Source organism: Phodopus roborovskii, unplaced genomic scaffold, assembly GCF_943737965.1.
Source record: "Phodopus roborovskii unplaced genomic scaffold, PHOROB, whole genome shotgun sequence".
NCBI lineage: Eukaryota > Metazoa > Chordata > Mammalia > Rodentia > Cricetidae > Phodopus > Phodopus roborovskii.
Window position 1 is genome coordinate 1,022,262 of NW_026126564.1, and position 18,714 is coordinate 1,040,975.

The window sequence follows — 18,714 nt, forward strand, 5'->3', positions numbered from 1 at the left end:
AAGATGTTTGAAGTTCTCACCTTCATTCCCATGTCTCTATGAACTGCTATACACACCTGGTCTTTCAGCCTTCATGCTTGACATTAGCCTGCATTTATTTTTCTTAAAATGTCATCCAAAGGAACTAAATATACAAGAATGCTAGTTATCCAGGGAATCTGTTCAGAACCTGAGTGAGTGGTGAGTAGTAATTTACCAACTATAGCTCAAGGGTGAGTCCTGCAGAATGGAGGCAAATGAGTGAAAAGGGAGTACAGGATAACTGTATTTGATATCAGTACACTGGCAAACTTTACCTTTAACACCCAATCTTATTTCATGGAGCCCCTTAGGCTCTCCCACTATAGCTCACACATATCATCTGCCATCTTGTATCCTGCAAATGCAGATTGTAAAATAAATGCAAATAACTTTGTCTTGGTTGGGGAGAAAGTATACCCTCCCTTTTACTTGTCTAACATGTATAAGCTGGCAATTGTAAACTTAGCATATCAACTTCAGAGGAACCCAGGTGACAATCCTGAACCCATCACATTCTAGCCCATAATTTACCGAGCATCTTTCATAATTTATTTCATAAAAGCAAATACACTTATTATGAATAAATGAGCTAAGAGTTTTAAAGTACAAAGACCTATCAGACACAAAGGAATTTCTCAAAGACTTTACAAGACCAGAAATGTACACACTTAAATATTCTCCAGTATGTATTTTCTCTTTCTTTTGCTTCTCATTTTCAGACTTCCTTATTCTTTTTTTAAGTACTTATCATTTTCATTAAAGTCTTGTTTTAGTTTGTTTTCTATTGTAATAAAACACCATGACTGAAAGAAATTTGAGGAGGAAATGGCTTATTTGTCTTACATATTCACAGTCACAATCCATTGGGGAAAATCAGGGCATGAACTCAAGGCAGGAATCTGGAGGCAGGAAATGAAGTAGAAGCCATGGAAGAGTGCTGATTATTGGCTTGTCCTCAATGGTTTACACAGCCTGCCTCTTCTACAGGCAAGGATTACCTGTTCAGGTGAACTAGATCCCTGTGTTAGTTACTGTTTTATTGCTGTGAAGAGAAACCATGACCAAGGTAGCATTTATTAATAATATCAATTGGGGGATTGCTTAGGGTTATAGAGAGTTAATCCATGATTATCTTGGATGGTACTTAAAATCCTTACCCTGAGGCAGAAGTCAGAGAGCTACACTGGACTTGACATGGAATTTTAAACCTCGAAGTATATCCCCAGTCACTTTTCCTGTATTAAGTCACACCTACACTACCAAGGACAGAGCTCCTAATCCTTCTAATCTTCAAACAGTTCCATACCGCAGGGATTTTGCAATCAAATATATGAGCCTATGAGGATTATTCTCACTCAAGTCACCAGATACCAAACATTAAACATAAATAATAAAATAAGATAAAATCCACATAAAGATGCCTATAGGTAGATCAGATGGATGTGATACCTCAGTTTAGATTCTCTCTTCATATATATGAATACAGATGACAAAAACAAATAAACAAACAAACAACTACCAGAGCCTATTGGAATGTTTTACTGTATCTTCTCATAAAGCATTTCTAATGAATGGACTGAGTAAGGGGCAAGTAAATGAGTGAACAAGTGCATTAGTGACTACAACATGATTGTTTTTCATCAAATTCAGGATCTCTAAACTTCTTTGGAGATGCTGTAAATCTAATATATCCATCAGTGGCCTAGAGTATCTGAATCACTTCTCCTATTTTAATGGATGGTTCTGTATGGAAAGAAAAGCATTATGTTCAAATCTATTTTGTTTCCATTCATAGATAATTCATTTCTTAAATATTTATGATATTTTTTTTTAAAATTTCCTTTGTAGTGTTTTGAGATAATGTTTCTCTGTATAAATGTATAGAGTTTGCTGTACAGGAACTCATTCTGTAGATTAAATGTACCTCAAACTCACAGAGATCTGCCTTCCTTTGCCTCCCTAGTGCTGAGATTAGAGATGTGTGCCATGACTGCCCAGATAATTCATGACTTTTACAAATAAAGGATTCTTTTCTTTCTTCTTTCTCAAGAAAGAGAAAATGGCACCATTGAACAACATCTAATTTATAATCTCATAAATTATTTTGTAATACAGCTAGAAAGTCATTAGAAACAAATATGGTATTTGTTCTGAGCATTTAAACATGCTGACTACACAATAATTACTGTCCTTGGAATTTGTCCATCTTTCCTGATTCATACAATCCAGCAGAGCATTCCACTAGAGTGGGAGGACCCTGAAGATTCTGAGTACTTTACACAGTCTAACAAAGAAAATCAGAACAAAAAATTTACATGAAAGAGTAGTGGAATGTAACAGAGACATGAACCATGGCAATAGCATTTTGTTTGAGAGCATAGATTAAATACAGCTCTTTGGATAACACCCATGTTGTGGACATTAAGATTTAAGGAAGGAGAAGCTTCTCCTGCCCTAATAAGGAAACAAGACAAAGATGTCACTGTAGCTCAGATGTTAAAGAAAAGGAAGATTAGGAAATCTGAGGCTATGATGAACCTTGAAGAGCCTCCTCAGGGAGATGTTCTGAAGAATGCTAAAGTTCTGTATGGAGTTAAATAATAAAAAAACAAAGAGAGAAATCACATGAACAGCTTACACTGGTACAAAGCAAAGCACACCCATGGGGAGTTCAGGTATCTTGCTTAGTGTTTTAATTGTTCTGTGTTGAACATAGAGACAGAGAGAGAAAAACTTAAGGTTGGTAAGCTATGTCATGGTAATAATTACAATACTCTTCAACATGTGTATACTCTTCATTATCATGCTGTCTAAAAAAAAACTATGAATCATCAAACAGTAAACAAGAGCAAAAGATGTTTTTGATGAATGCAATTTTTCATATTAGGATATGAATATCTTCCTTTTTTTGAAGCAGGGTTTCTCTGTATAGCCTTGGCTGTCGTAGAACTTATATCACAGGGCTAGATGGCCTCGAACTCACAGAGATCCACCAGGCTCTGCCTCCTGAGTGCTGGAACTAAAGGCATGTACTACAACTGCCTAGCCTAGGATACAATTTTAAGCCACATACTATGAACTTTTCTTGGTGAATCAAACTGGAACTGAGGTAAGGTAAAATTGTGGCAATTTCTGTTTTCACATAGGAAGAAGAGGCAAAAGGACACATATGCAAATGCATAGTGTTTTGTGCACCAGTCTTGTAGACATTTTTGTACACTCCCAGAAAAAAATACTCCTGTACTGGCAAGGAACCCCTCGGATGATACAAATCCTTAAAGAAAATAGTATCTTGTGAAGTAACATTTTTAGTCATTTACTTAACAATTTCTAGTACTCATCTTTCCCAAATCAGTCACAGTCTTTGAAACTTAAACATGTAGCTGGTTGGCCAAGCCCTATAATCATAAATACAAGCAGAGTTACTAATACTACTTGTGAAAAGTGATTGTGCCGGGCTCTTAAAGGACTTAAATTCAATTATATGGTGCAGGTGCCATTTGCTAGAGAAGCTTGGACATTTGCATAGTCAACATGACACAACATGAACTTGTGGTGGAATAAGATATTAGGTTCTCACTTCACCTGTACAAAACCATATGTAACCAGCTATATGGGAGGGATGGGAGAGGGAACCATAATAACCTGTTTCAAAGTGGCTTGAGGACTGTAAGTGGCACACAGCTACATGCAGCTGTCCTTCCTCTAGCCTAATGGAAGTGTATAACTCTCCCTGCATCTGCAGCTCCTCCCCTCACTGTCTCCTGTAGCACCCACCATTTACTAGTCTGCAACGTGTAACTTGTACAGCCCTCACTGAGAGAGGAAACTGGGTCCAAGTGTCAATGGGAATGCTCAAAATCAACAGAAGAATTTAAAGTGTGTTTAACTTTAGAATCTATAAAAGGTAAATGTCTAATCACATCTGTTTCTCATATCATTGTCCCAAAGCATACACTCTCTTGCCTTTATCTCTTTCAGTAATGTTACCTCTCATCTCTCTGATTTCTTCTCCTGTGTTTTGCTTAATCTCATTCCTATATCTCTGTGATTCATATTCTCATTACCTCTTCCTATTCCTCATGCTCATCCTCTCTTTTGCTCCTTGGTTCTCTGAATACTGAATTATGCTGATCTTCCAGTGCCATTTATGATCAACTGGAAACAGGAAAAATAGTTCTATGTCAACAGGTCACCAATGATGCACAAAATCCACATTAGAACATGGTCCACATCAGAACCTCTGGAAATGCCCAGGGAAGTAAACATTCTTGGAAAACCTTGAAGATATGAAACCAGGAGTTCAGACACATCTTACCAGAATAGGGAGCTATTAATACCCAGACATTTAAAAGGTAGCTATCATGCATTTCTAAAATCATAACTACGTTTCTTAAATTTTCAACATGTTCCTTTATTCCCAGGTTGATAAGTGAATGGCAGATAACACCCAGATGCCACTTACTATGGAAAGATTTTCAAAAATGAATGGGGTATAATTTCTGTCTTTGAGTATCAGATAAGACAGAGTTGTAAGGCAGCTCCATGTACTATAATGCAGAAGTATGTCAATGTCTGAACAATGTAGTGGAGATCAGAGAGAGTACTTAGGAGCCTGGATTTTCTGAAAAGAAAAGAAATAAGGAAAATATGAGAAGATATATACATAGGAGGGAGAGGAGGGGAAATAGAAGGAAATGAAACAACTTTAAACTATTTACCCATTTGAAACCTTAATGTCTAACTACCCACAGGGAGATCTTGATGAAAATACTTTCCAGCTATAATTGAACAAATGTACAGGCCATTTGGTTGTTATATACTACTGCAACCTATTAGCTCTGACTGGACCAGAACCTTCCCCACTACTGTAGGATTATCATAGCTTGAGAAAAGCCTAGAGCATCACTTACACAATAGAAATCTTGTAATGCATTTGAAATCCCTCTGCTGCATAGAAACAATGTTGAACATAGTGGGTTTTGCAAGTTACTCACGTCATAACCCTTTTAATCTCCCAATATGAATGACTGTTGAAAGAGTAAATTCTGTCCAAGGGAGATGCTAATTCATACATTTGGAGTGGAGACTATTGCATTCTGGAAAGATACAATGTCATGTCTCTGCCTTCTGAGGAAATGATAAACCTTATGTCCATTGAGAGCAAAGTATGGAATAGCCATGTCCACCTCACCCACAGGGGAAAAAAAAAAAAAAAAAAAAAAAACTAGCTCTCAGCTGTTTCCTCATACTTGGTCCTGGACCACTGATAAAGGAACTGTGGCATATTGCTGTTTAATAAGGATCAGGATAAACAGATAAGCCAAATAGATGTTTATTCAGGGAGAAATAACTTACAACCTAGACAGATGAACACCAGCAAGTTCCACCAAATGCTCTCGTTTCCGCGACCCGCCAGCAAGAAAGCCTTCATTGGCTCCTCCTTGGACCTAGCTCCACAGGTCACTTCCGCCCCTGGCTACACCCCCAATGGCTGTGGTCAGTGCCACAGAAGGAGACAAAGTGAATTTCCTACTACAGTGACATAACTTGCAGATAGGTGTGTATTTTCATAGCTGTCACTCAGTAACTTCTAAGTTCTCACTAGCCCATAGAAATGCTTAAATTATTGGATTAGTCTTAGGTCGTTGTAGGTAGCCCATGGAGAGAATCTTCCCCTCTACTGGACCAATGTCACACAGAATACAAGACCCAGCCTCTGGGTGGAGAGATTTCTTTTTAGAATTTTTTGGTTCTCTGATCTTGGAAGGCCTTGCTACAATAGGAACCCAAAGGGTTTAAGAAAACTCAGGATGATAGCCAGGCATAGTCATTTATGCCTGTAGCCAAGGCACTGAAGAAGCTTGGCCAAACAGATCTCATATCTGAGGCCAGACGGGGCTATAAAGTAAGTTCTACACAAGACTAATCTATATACCAAAACAACATTTCAAAATATAATAAAAGAGGAATTTTAATAATATGAAAATTTCCAAACCTTGTGATGATGCAGTTATTGTTTGGTTCATTATTATGATGGTACTGATTTTGTTTTCAATATTCTAATCCTAAGTGAAAGCACAATTAAAAGTGAAAGTATTAACAGAGGAAATGTCTAGAACTTAAAGGAGAGTAGATAAATAATATGCAGAGAAGTTTTATAGCATAATTCTCCCAGGAAAAGCACAGACATGGTGATGGAGAAAAAGAGAGAAATTTAAGCTTTTAAACTAAGAGATTAAACAGAGCACAGAATCGATTAGATAAGGATATTTGTAACAATCACAATTTTAGGAGATTGAAATCATTAAATTCTCAGAAAGTTAAAAACAAAGATATAAATTCTTATTAAGAAAATAGAATAACAGTCCAATAAAGGAGAGATATATCTTCTCATTTCTAGATATAATATGATGAAACTATCTACTAATGTATGCTGTTACATAAGCCACTGTGACCATAGTATCATGTTGTTCTTTTGTAAATCATCAGTCTAATTCTAAATTTTCTATAAAAATGTAAAAGAGAAACAAGCTTTAAGGGTAAGCAGACCTGTTTCCTGGATACAAAGATTTATTATATTACTTAATTTTCATTCATTTAAAACACTTCATTTAATCCTAAATCAATGAATTAAAAATTAGAGTGAGAAAAAAGGTTTTGCGGTACATATTTTTGTGAAAAGTCTCACATAGATATTATGTAAAAAACTACAATGGGTCAGAAAAGGTACCCTGATGACTTTGCATCACTGCTATATTATGGTTTAAATAAGAACACTGCTCTCAGGTTTAGTTGTTGATGGCTTTGTCCACAGTGTCACAGTGTCAGGAGACTGTTCCACATTTATTTCTTCTTCCTCTTCTTCCTCTGGGGAATAGTATGCCACAGTCTCATCCTGTGGTGCAGGTGAGTGTGGCTAATCATGCTGCCAATCAAAAAGTCTAGGACTAGATAGCAGAAGTGCTGTCAGTAGAGAGTGGGCCTCATTCAATTACTGCAAAGGGGCCACCTGACCTTCCAGTGAAAAGGTAGCTGGGAAGATGAGATAATTACCATTATCTCTCCATCATGACTCACCTAGAGACAGAAGCTGCGATCAACCCAGACACCTATGACTCCACTAGGAGACAAAACTCCTTGGAATCAGGCACTCAGGCCAGGCAGAGATCCATGTCTCCAGCTAGCAGTTCATCTCTGCTGAGGGTCACATAGTTTCTCAGTAGTACATTTAGAATAGAGGTATGTAATATAAAACCACAGCAGGCTTTCTACTATTGTTAACATATATGTCAGCAAAGAAGTAATTAAAAAGCAAATTCATATGTTTATAAGCTGCCAAGTCAAATACAGTCTTTGGCCAGCCGCAGTCCTGGTGGTCTTGTTATGTGGGAGGATAAAATTTCTTAGATGTGGAAGTTCATTTTAGGTTTTTTTTAAATCTTCATTTTACTGGTCTTTCAGTCAGACTGAAATATCAATAGTTTTTTTTAAAGTACCAAAAATAAGTCATATCATAGTTTCGAAATATTTCTAAACATTCTACACTCAGCCTTGTTCCTTTGTACCTATGAAATAGCTGAAAATATCTAGGAACGGAGCAAAGAGCTGTGGCAGACATTCATGGAATGTATGGGGACAATGTTAAAAAAAATTAATTCTTAAGTCCTGACCATAACATAAATGTTTAAAGATGAATTCTCTAGCTAGAAGAAATTTGGGCATGTAAGTTAGGAAGGCGGCAAGAAATGTTCACACAAGAAGCCATAAAGGATTAGCTGTAGGTGGTTCTTTGAATCTATGGTGAGAATTTTCAGTCTTTCTAAAAATTAAAGTTATGTTAGGTGAGATAGCTCCCATTTGCAGCCTCAACACTCCAGAGGCTCAAGCAGGAAGATCTCAGTTGAGGAGAACCTATACTACATAGTAAGTGCCTAGCTAGCATCAGTTGTAATTTAAGACTGCTTAAAAATACTCAGAAAAATGCTAAGTAGAGTGTGGATTAGATTCAAGAGGAACATAAAAGAAAGAAAAGGTTATTGATAGTTATTATGTTACTCAAATGTGCAAACTGTAGTCCTTAAAGTTCATCATTTCCCCCAGTTTCTCTCGAACATTTTTCTGTGAGTCTCCACTTGGCATTCTTTTTACATCAGTAACATGTCATTTTGGGCTCAAACGTCACATACCTCACAGCAACTCCATGTGGAATTTACAGAATAAGGCATAATAGCTAGAACTGGCATATTCCTAGAAGTAAGAGAGGGCAACAATTGCATTACAGAGCACAGACATGTCTGTGAATAAGGCAAGGCTTCTGCACAAAGGACTGGAAAGTGAATTAGATTGCTTTTTGCTGACCATTCCTATGGCTGGCATTCTCTTGGAGCTGTCTTCACTGATACCAACAAGATGGAATCACTTCAGACATCTGCGAAAATTCATCCACGAAGAAGATAAAACCTGTCAGCTTCCTATTAAAACACTTTGGTGTAAGTGAACATAGTACCTCATCATTATCATTCCAGCACTTGGGTGGCTGAGGCAGAAGGACTGCTGTAATTTAAAGGCTAAGTAATACTATGCAGTGTGTGTATAGTCAGGGCAAAGGGAAAAATAAACTTGTTTGAAAAATCAAATCATAAACAGACCATTATAAAATCAATAGCACAAGAGAAATAATATCAGAAATTTAAAAACAACCTCCACTGATTGCCTCCATTGAACTCTGTTAGTTTTTGTTTACTTCTTAAATGGAAAAGACAGGGAGTGAAACCTCTTGATGTGTGCCTGTGCAGATAACAGATACTGATAGCAGCACAAAGCCTAGCACAAGGCCATGGCTTTATCTCTGCAGGATGAATTATTCACCATCACTGCCTCTCTTAACACTGGGATATGGAAAGAAGGTGCCCCTTACAGTCAGTGCAGTACTTCTGGGGTCAGCCAAGCACTTATCTTCAGAGCAACAGAGGAGCGTTAATTTTACAAGGTCCTCTGCTTGAATCTCCTTCACTGGAAAGCCAAGCAGGACCTTATCAGCCAAGGAGATCGGCCTTGGAACTGTGAGAGAATAGGCTTGTCTTGAAAAGAATTGTCTCAGGCTGGGAAAGGCATATATTTTCCTGCAGTAGGTTTGCAGGTTCATATACGAAGCTGCTTGAAACTTGTGTGTTGGCAGTTCTTTCTTCTGCTTTTTTTTTTTCAATAAAAGGAAAATGGTGTGTGTATATGTGTGTGTGGTGCATACATACATGTGTGTGTATGTGTATGTATATATATATGTGTGTGTGTGCATGTGTGTGTGTGTGTTGATGCATTGCATGTGCATACATATGCGTGAAGATGCATGTATCAACATATCTATTTGCCTGTGAAGGCTTGTGAATGAGGTTAGGTACCTTCCCCTACTGCTATTCTACATTTATACTTGAGGTAGTGTCTCTCAATTTAACACAGAGCTCACAAATTGGCTTAGTCTAGCTTATTCTGGGAGATCTTGTCTCTTCTCTCAAATGGTGGGCCACTACACCCACTTGCCACTTATACAGATGCTGTGAATATGAACCTGGATCCTTCAGCACACATGGCAAATGCCTTACCCACAGAGACATTTTTTACTAGTTCTCCCAAACATTTCTTGTGGGTCCCAACTTTGCATTCTTTTGACAACTATAACATTTTGTAAGAGTAACTCACCACACCTCACAGCAACCCCCTGGTGGAATTACAAATCTTCCTTATTGCCCCTCTTCCTTAGTGCCCCTCTTCCTTATTGCCACATGACTCTTCTACCTAGCAAGCTTTGCATGTGGACCCTTGACTCTATGAGCTCAAAACATACAGGGAGAAAGAAAAAGAGAGGGGCAGGAAGAGGAGACAGATATAAAGAGAGGCAGAGAGAAAAACAGAGAGTATGGGGGAATCTTAGAGATGTTATGTCAAAAAGTACATATGGCAAAGAAATTCCATTAGCAGTTTCAATAAATCACTCTTAGAAGTTTGACCTGTAAAATATTGTTGTGGTTTCTAAAGCTAAAATTATTGTGATATTTGAAGTCTGATAATATGAATTAGTTACTTAGATATAGAGGTCATATGTCTACTATGTTTTCGTAGGCATATGAAAAGGATGATAAAAATGAGGATAGGGTGACACTAAACAATGTTTGTTGGCCTCTACATGCATATTCATAAGCATATACATGTTCATGTGCTCATGAATATGCTTGTAGATGCCAATGATTATAGTTTGGTGTCTACCCACATCCTCCATTTCACCTTTATATTTTGAGACAGTCTCTCACAGATCACACAGAACAATGATAGGCTATCCTTTCTATACTTTTTATTCTCTACTCTATCCTCTTCTCTCATTGCTTTTCTTTTCATTCTTCTGAATCTCATGTGTCTGTCACTCACACACATACATAGAGACAGGAGAGAGGAATAGAAAAAGAAAGTATAGATTTATATGCCATAATTCCTGAAATTAAATCTACTATAAAGCAAGTGGAACTGGCATTAGTTCTTCATTGAAGTAAATAACTTATGTTAGATAAATATATTAATTTATGTATGAATGTTCATTTTTCTCCCCTTACACCATTGAGACTCAAACTGGCTTATTGGAACCCCATGTTGCCATGAAAATGAGAATTACCTTTACATTTCTTGTTCCCTTTTGTGAGATTATTTCATAACCATCAGTGTTTGTGATAGTTGCCATTTTTGGATGATAGATTATTTTAAATTAGGGAATATTATTTTTTAAAAAGATACTAATTGTGACAATATTAACTTCATTCAATTTTTTATTCTTTGAATATTAATGTTGACAAATTAATTTATTTAATTTACTCATAATTTATTCAATATTCTGGTGTGAGGGTGACTGTTAATACCTCTATTTGATTAAATAAAAAGAACTGGATGAAAAAGTAACTATAGGGTGAAGTCATTACAGTTACTAAATTGAAAAATTATAATATATATTCAAGAGGTGGTGTGAAATTATTTCATAATCACAATACAGCAAGTAAAGAAAAGTGGACATTATTAGTGACGTGAATAACTTAATAAGCATTAAATTTTGTGTGTGTGTGTGTGAGAGAGAGAGAGAGAGAGATTTTTTGGTGGGATGTAAGGATTACTAACAAGGCAGGGTGTCTTAGGGTTTTCAATGTTGTGAAGAGATACCATGATCACAATGTCTTTTGTAAGGGAAAATATTTAATTGGAACCACCTTACAGTATCAGAGGTTTAGTTAACTATCATCATAGTGGGAAGCAAGGCCACATACAGGCAGACATGGTGCTGGAGAGGTAGCTAAGATTTCTACATTTTGATCCACAGGCAACAGTAAATGAACTGGTCATTCTTTGTGCCTATATGATTCCTGAAACCCCACTTTCACAGTGACACACTTCCTACAAAGCATCACCTGCTTCAATAAGACCACACCTCCAAATAGTACTATTCCGTATGGGCCAAGCATTCAAACCCATGAGTCTATGTGGGACATACCTGTACAAACCATCACACAAGGCACCCTCTTTTTTGTTTCCCAGCAGTAAGGTTTGAGCTTAGTGTTTCATGCTCCAATTACAGTGGATATAGTAGAGCGTGAATACTTGATTACCTGGAAACATTTTTCTCACCTCAACTTTGGCCTCCAAAAAGCTGCATAAATTGGTTTTCTATGATAACAAACATTCTGTGACTGCACACATTTAATATTGTCAGGTTTCTTACCCATGGAAACATTCTCTAGCAATATGGAACTTGCAGCTGAGAGTTCTTTGAACTGAATGTGGTTCTTGAGCTTTTCTGTTTAGTTGAGTGATCATGGGGCTGGGCAGAGCCTGGGCAAGTTCCAGGCTGCTGCTCAACATCCTGCTAGCCATATTTGTCAATGACATGCTCCCCTGTCTGTCACAGCTGCATTCCTTCTCCTGTTACTGTTGATGCATTTCCAGTCCTTTCTCTCGCCATTGCTCATTTCTGCCATCCTTCCCACCCCTTCATCACACATTCATTCATTTAAGTGGCATTGCAATGGCAGTGTCTCAAATGGATTATTTTTAAACAATTTTATAAATAATAATAGTTATGCAATCATTTGTCTGATTCAAGGTTGTAGGTTTCTGAAACATCAAAAATACTGGATTTGTCTCTCATATCCTGTTGTTGCACAGAAATGGAGAGATCTTTCAGCTGGGCAGAACATTCAGGGGCATCATAAACTAGAACTTTGCGGCATTTCACATCTCTCTGTCCTTAAGGAAAATCTTCCAGTTGTCTGACTCTATATGATATTCATGCCTTTGGTCTGCTGGAAGTTCCATGGAAGTGATGGTTCCTGATAGCTCCTAGCTGTGGGATTGGATCCTTTGGCCCAAGTGGAGGGGATCAAAGACCCACAGATGAGCCACTCTGTGATCCTCCTAGTGCAGCTGCCATATTGAATTGATGCATGCATACATACATACATACATATATATATATATATATATATATATGATTCTTATAACAGCAATAACTGATGGGCCAATGGCATACTTATTGGAAGATACAGCCATTCTGTCTGATACTCTGAGTTTATTAAAGCAGGGGAGAGCTCTGACTAGGCCTTGCATTCTCACAGCATCCATGGCTCCTCCATGACAGTGTGCTTGGTGAGGACATTCAAGCCTGTGTCTTTGGTATACCCTGTTGGGTCCTGCCTGAGGCCAGAGAGCCTGGCTGCTCAGTTTTTTGCTAATACAAAGGCAACTGCAGTGTTTGGAGTACTCTGGCTTCCCACTGAAACCCTTCTTACATTTTTCCTCAGCTCCAGCCTGAACCTCTTGCTACCACTCTGACTTCTCTGGCCCAAGCCCAGGCCCCAGGCAGATTTAGTACTTTTATCTGCTGAACTACAGAGTAAAATTTTAGGAGTTTGTGGTAAAAGATCATTTTTAAGGAATGAAGATTTAGTAAAACACCATCTGAAATAGAGTCATTGTAACTTACTATAACTATAAGATGAGTAGGCTTGTTAGAGGCTGCAATAACTACTTAGGATGGCCTGATATTGGCAGAAAGTCAGAGATTAAGCTCATCCAACAAGATAGAGTTCAGGTTTATATTCACATCTGATTTATGAAGTGGTGATACTTAGGACATGAAGTAACAGACACACTTTTAATATGTGGACAAATGATTAATGGAGTATATTAAAATTTAGAACTGCTCTTTATTAAGTGACAGCTTCAATAAAGTAAAAATACAAGCTGAATTTGGAAAGACATTTACCTACCACATATATTTTCACGAAAGTATTTGTATGTAAACTGTGTGGATTATTTACATGAAATTATGTATATGTAAATTTAATCAAGAAAATAAATTCTTATTTAGTGAATGGAAATGTTTTTTAACTCACTCCAAACATGAGTAAATGAGATTATGAAACTACTGAAATAAGAGTAACTCCCGAATTGCCAATAAATATTTCGTAGAAATTTTTACTGTAGATTAAAGAAAAAGAAAAATAAATTCAAAGTTGATATTCCTTTCCAAAGTCTTCACAGTATCAAAATTTAACAGCTTGTATGATGGGAAGGAGGGAGAAGAAACAGTGTTCTTCTGTAGAAGTCAAATTTGCACATTTCAAAGTCTACCCCCAATGACCATGTCAATGTATGCATAGAGCAGTTACTCAGAATTTTCTAACTTAGTATTTGTGGTGAATTTGTTGAAGCTCCTAGGCCCCTCTCTTTCTCTCTCATAGGTTCTCTTTCCTTCTCTATGTTTTTCCCTTGGTCCTTCCTCCCCTTTTCCTACCCCACCCCTTTCTATAAACACATAGATCCAAACTATACTGCTACCTACCATTTTGTGTTATGTATGACATATAACATCTTACATTAATGCAAAAATATTTGCAATGAATCTAAGCTTTAAATTGTGTACCGATAAAAAAATCTAATATTTCATCAGTAGGAATAATGTTCACTACTTTAGAGAAGTAGCAACTTCAGAAAATAGCTGTTCTTCAAAATAAATAAAAGAAATAAATGGAACCCTGGAAAAGCATCTTCAAACAGACTTTCCCAGAACACTAGAAATTAGTTGAAACATTGCAAAAGCCTCATATAACTTACTATGAAAACTGTGCATCCTGGTTATAAGTTCATTCCAAGGTATTTAAATTTGCCTCATTTATATCTCTTGACCATTCGTTGAGCTATTTGTGAGTTCCTACAATTCCAAAACAAAAATCATTTTAAGCTTAAAGAGCCGCTTAAAATACTAGTAGCCCCACAAAAGCACAATCCTCAAAAGTTACCAATTTCATATAATCCATATTGCTTCTATGAGAAATATTACTCACCAGATTTGTCCCTCCTTAAAGACTGGCTGCAGAGAGGCAGAGTAGCCTTTTAAAGACCTGAGCTATCACTCTAGTTTTAGACAACCATGCATGTGCAAGGCTCTATATAATTGCCTGTGCCTAGGCTTGAGCTTATGTACCATAAGAAATTCTGAGTTTCAACCTCTCCATGACCCTGAGCCTGTACCCAAAGAGGAAATAATGCTAAACCATTTTAAAACTGTGCACAAACCCTTCAGGAAAGATTGAGAAAAGTACTGGGTAAAGCAATTGATGGTCAAAAAGTAGATGATACCTAAGTAAACTGATTGAGTGGCTGCACATGCTTTGCAGAATTCGTCATGGTGGTCCCATTGGTGACAATTAGTAATAGCATTCTTTGTCTTCATAAGGAACACCATCAGTTCCTGAAAGGAAAGAAGACTATGTTTCTAGAGCCATGTTTCGTTGTATTGTATTACATTGTATTATACATCTGATTTTCAACAGAAAATTTTGAAAAATACACACAACAAATATCTAAAAGAAACCCAAGAAAATATGGCCTATATGTAGAAAAATAAATGCAGGTAACAAATACTCTCCCTGACATGGTTAGATGTTGAACTTACTAGGCAAAGATTTTAAATCCCTATTTTTAAACATGGCTCAAAGCTTATTACAAACCACATGTTAAGCATTAAGGAAAACAATTTTAAAAGCATTAGAGTTTTGTGTTTTAGTAAATATTAAATAAAACTAAATAGGAATTCTTGTGGTAAGTATTAGAGCAACTGAAATGAAGGTCTCAGCAAAAGACTGACTACCAGATTTTATATGCCATATGAATGTATGGGCAGGAAGAGAAAACACTTGAAATGACTCAGCATGAGAAGCACAAAGACAGAAAAGAATAGTTAATGGAGTTCTGAATTCATGGTTCCTGAGAAATGAGGAAATATACCAACTTAATACATTAAAGGAGTCCTAGAATGAGAGAGAAGGAGGAAGGAGACTATAAGCAGATACATTTTAAGTGAAAAGTTGGCAGAGAAATGTTTTCATATACATTCAAGAAATTCAGATATTTCTAGGAAGAAGAAATGCACAGATGTGCACAATTTTGTATACATAATAAATAAGACGGAGATTGAGACCGGGATGGCCCAGGAGTTATGAGTTAACCTTGGTGATAATAATTATAATTAGCAGTATATAAACATTGGAGGACTTTCATCTAATAGAGAGGTTCACAATTCTCCATTAAGGGCTTAACTTTGTAATACCAGAAAATGTAGTTTACATTTATATTTCTACATTGTTTTTGTTGTTTACATATGCTTCTTTGATTTGTTATTCTTCATCAAAACATTTTCTAAATTGGCTCTTATAAAATAAGAATAATTTAAAATATAATCAGTTAACTTTGAGAAATGAAATAAAAATAATTGTAAACTTAAGTGTTTAGAGAAGATACAACTTTATTTTAATAAAAAATAAGACATATGTTCTTTTTGGTATATTGATTTGTCACTGAATTTATTGCTACTGTATGTTGTCATATTGATAAAAGAAGGCATATGAATAAATAAAACAGTCCTGTAAAAAGAATATAATTTTGAAGTACCAACTTATAGAAGGGTCAGTTACAGACAGAATCAAACTTCATATAAAGTTTGATAGAAACTACATAGGAAGTACAATTAATGCATGGAATGGAAATAAGAACACAGTTAAAAAGTGAGAGGGATGGTGTAAGAAAGAGAAAGGAAGAAGAAAGTGATATGATCAGTGTATCTTTGAAATTATAAATAACTACATTGTTTTAAAGGAAGAGAGCTATGTCTTACAGATTGATCTGTAATAGGGTTTGCTGTGCTGACATATTCACTCCTTAGATTCAGTAGCATTAGACTTGGCCTATCAAGCCCTTTGAATGATGTATTGAGGACAGAAGTCCAATAGTGACATTCTACATCTAGGAGACTCATTTGGACTACAGTTAATAGCTTCTTTTAGTAGAACATTTGTGGGGTCAGAAACAACCCATCCTCTGTTACTTTTTTTGAAGCACCTATTTACTATTAAATCAGCTATGTCAAAACTATACATTAGGAATACAGGAGGTTTATAAAACTGTCAAATGAATTCTTAACATTTGGTGAAATATTCAGGGCTTTGTATAAGTCTCCTGTTACTTTTGGAACTTGTAGTGGAGTAAAATATGCACAAGGTCATTGTGATTTCAGGTAGAGTAAATACTGTCAATAAAATCCAGAGGTGATTAGGAGTCAGGACACCCATGTGATATTAAATCCAGAGATAGATTGCAGATGTTGGAAAGAAAACTGTATATAAGAGGATCATGTCAAATCTTTCCTACCTTTCTTATTACTCATGAGTGAAGCTATTCAGAACTACTCTTTCACTTGGTCTATGGCTGAAAGAACTTCTCTTAATTCTCTAATCAATTACCTAGAATAAAAGAAGAAGGGGGTGCATGAATAGATATTCATATAGTACATGAAATCAACTTTACAAGTATAGTTTCACAAGGAGTTTAAAGTTATTGGATCCAATTGTATCAAGTTACCCATTTATGATATAGTTTCATAGGTGGTGTGAATTTATCAGACCTGCCATCCTGACCAACAAAATGACAGCTATCTTGGTGTTTCAATGCTGAGAGTCAGTGCTTCATAGATGAACTCTGCTCTTTATACTTATCAATATAACTCAGTGTGTTTCAGAAGCAGTAATAGTGCTTGCTGACTGCCATGACTGACGTTATGACAGTTGTGAGTCAGCATTTTTCAAATGTCAGCTAGCGGAAGAGTTCAACACTTTCCATTCAATAGTCGATACCATATTTAGAATAACAAATGCACAGAGAATTTAAGAATATATACTGCAAGATGATGTGTCATACAACAAAATATAATTAACTTTAGAAAATGAAACTCTTGAGTCTCTTTTTATATAACCAAGGATTTTTAATATTAATTAATTTTTTTATTTTTATTTTACATATCAATCCCAGTTCCCTCTCTCTCCTTCCCTCTCTCCCTCCATTATTCTTTCCCTCTCTCCCACCCTCACATGCACCTCAAACACCCTCCTCTCCCATCACCACAAATCCACATGTAGGGTGCTACCCTCCAGGAGGGATGACCTAAGTCTGTCAAGACATTGAAGTAGGGACTAGGACTTCTCTTTTTCTCTAGGGTAATGAAGTATCCCTCCAAAGGGGATGGGCCCTCAAAGCCTTTTCATGTGCCAGGAATAAATCCTGGATCCACTGTATGAAGTCCCTTAGACTGCTCAGGCCTTGTAGCTGAGACCCATGTTCAGTGGGTCTAAGTCAGTTGTATGCTGGATTCCCAGATATCAGTCTGGGGGCCCATTAGCTCCTCCTTGTTCTGGTAAGCTGTCTGTATGTGTTTCTGCAGCCTGGTCTTGTCCTCCCTCTCTGCATCTGGATTCCAGCTTGGCTCAGTGTTTAGTTGTGGGCGTTTGCTTCTGTTTCCATCAGCTACTACATGAGGACTCCATGGTGGTGGATATGTTAGTAATCAATCTCATTATCAGGGATGGGCATTTATGGTAGCCTTTCCACTGTTGCTCAAATTGTTACTTGGGGGTCAGTCTTGTAGGTCTCTGGACATTTCTTTAGGTTCAGTTTTGTTTTCAAACCTTTAATGGCTCCCTCTTTTATGCTCTCTCTTCTCTTTTCTTTTCCTCTGCTGACTCAATCTTCCTAGTACCACATGCTTTCCTCTCCTCCCATTCTCTTTCTATTAGTTTGCTCCCCACTCACTGCTCCCCCAACTTCCAATGTGCTCTGGAGAAATTGTCCCATCCCCCTTCTGTGAGGGATCTTACGTGAATCTCTTGAATCCTCCTTGTATCCCATTTTCTCTGGCAGTGTGAATTATAGGCAGGCAATCCTTTGCTCTATGTCTAAAATCCATATATGAGTGAGTAGAGTACATTCCATGTTCCTCTTTTTGTGACTGGGTTAGCTCATTCAGGATGGTTTTGTCAAGTTCCATCCACTTGCCTGCAAATTTCAAGATTCCTATGATTTTTCCTCAGAGTAGTATTCCATTCTGTAAATGGAATGTGCCACATCTTCTTGTTCCATTCTTCAGTTGAGGGGCATCTAGGTTGCTTCCAGGATCTTGCTATTACAAATAATGTTGCTATGAACATAATTGAGCACATGTCTTTGTTGCATGGGTGTGGATCATTTGGGTATGTGCCAAAGAGGGGGATTGCCCGGTCCTATGGTAGACTGATTCCAATTTTCATAATTGGCTGTACAAGTTTGTACTCC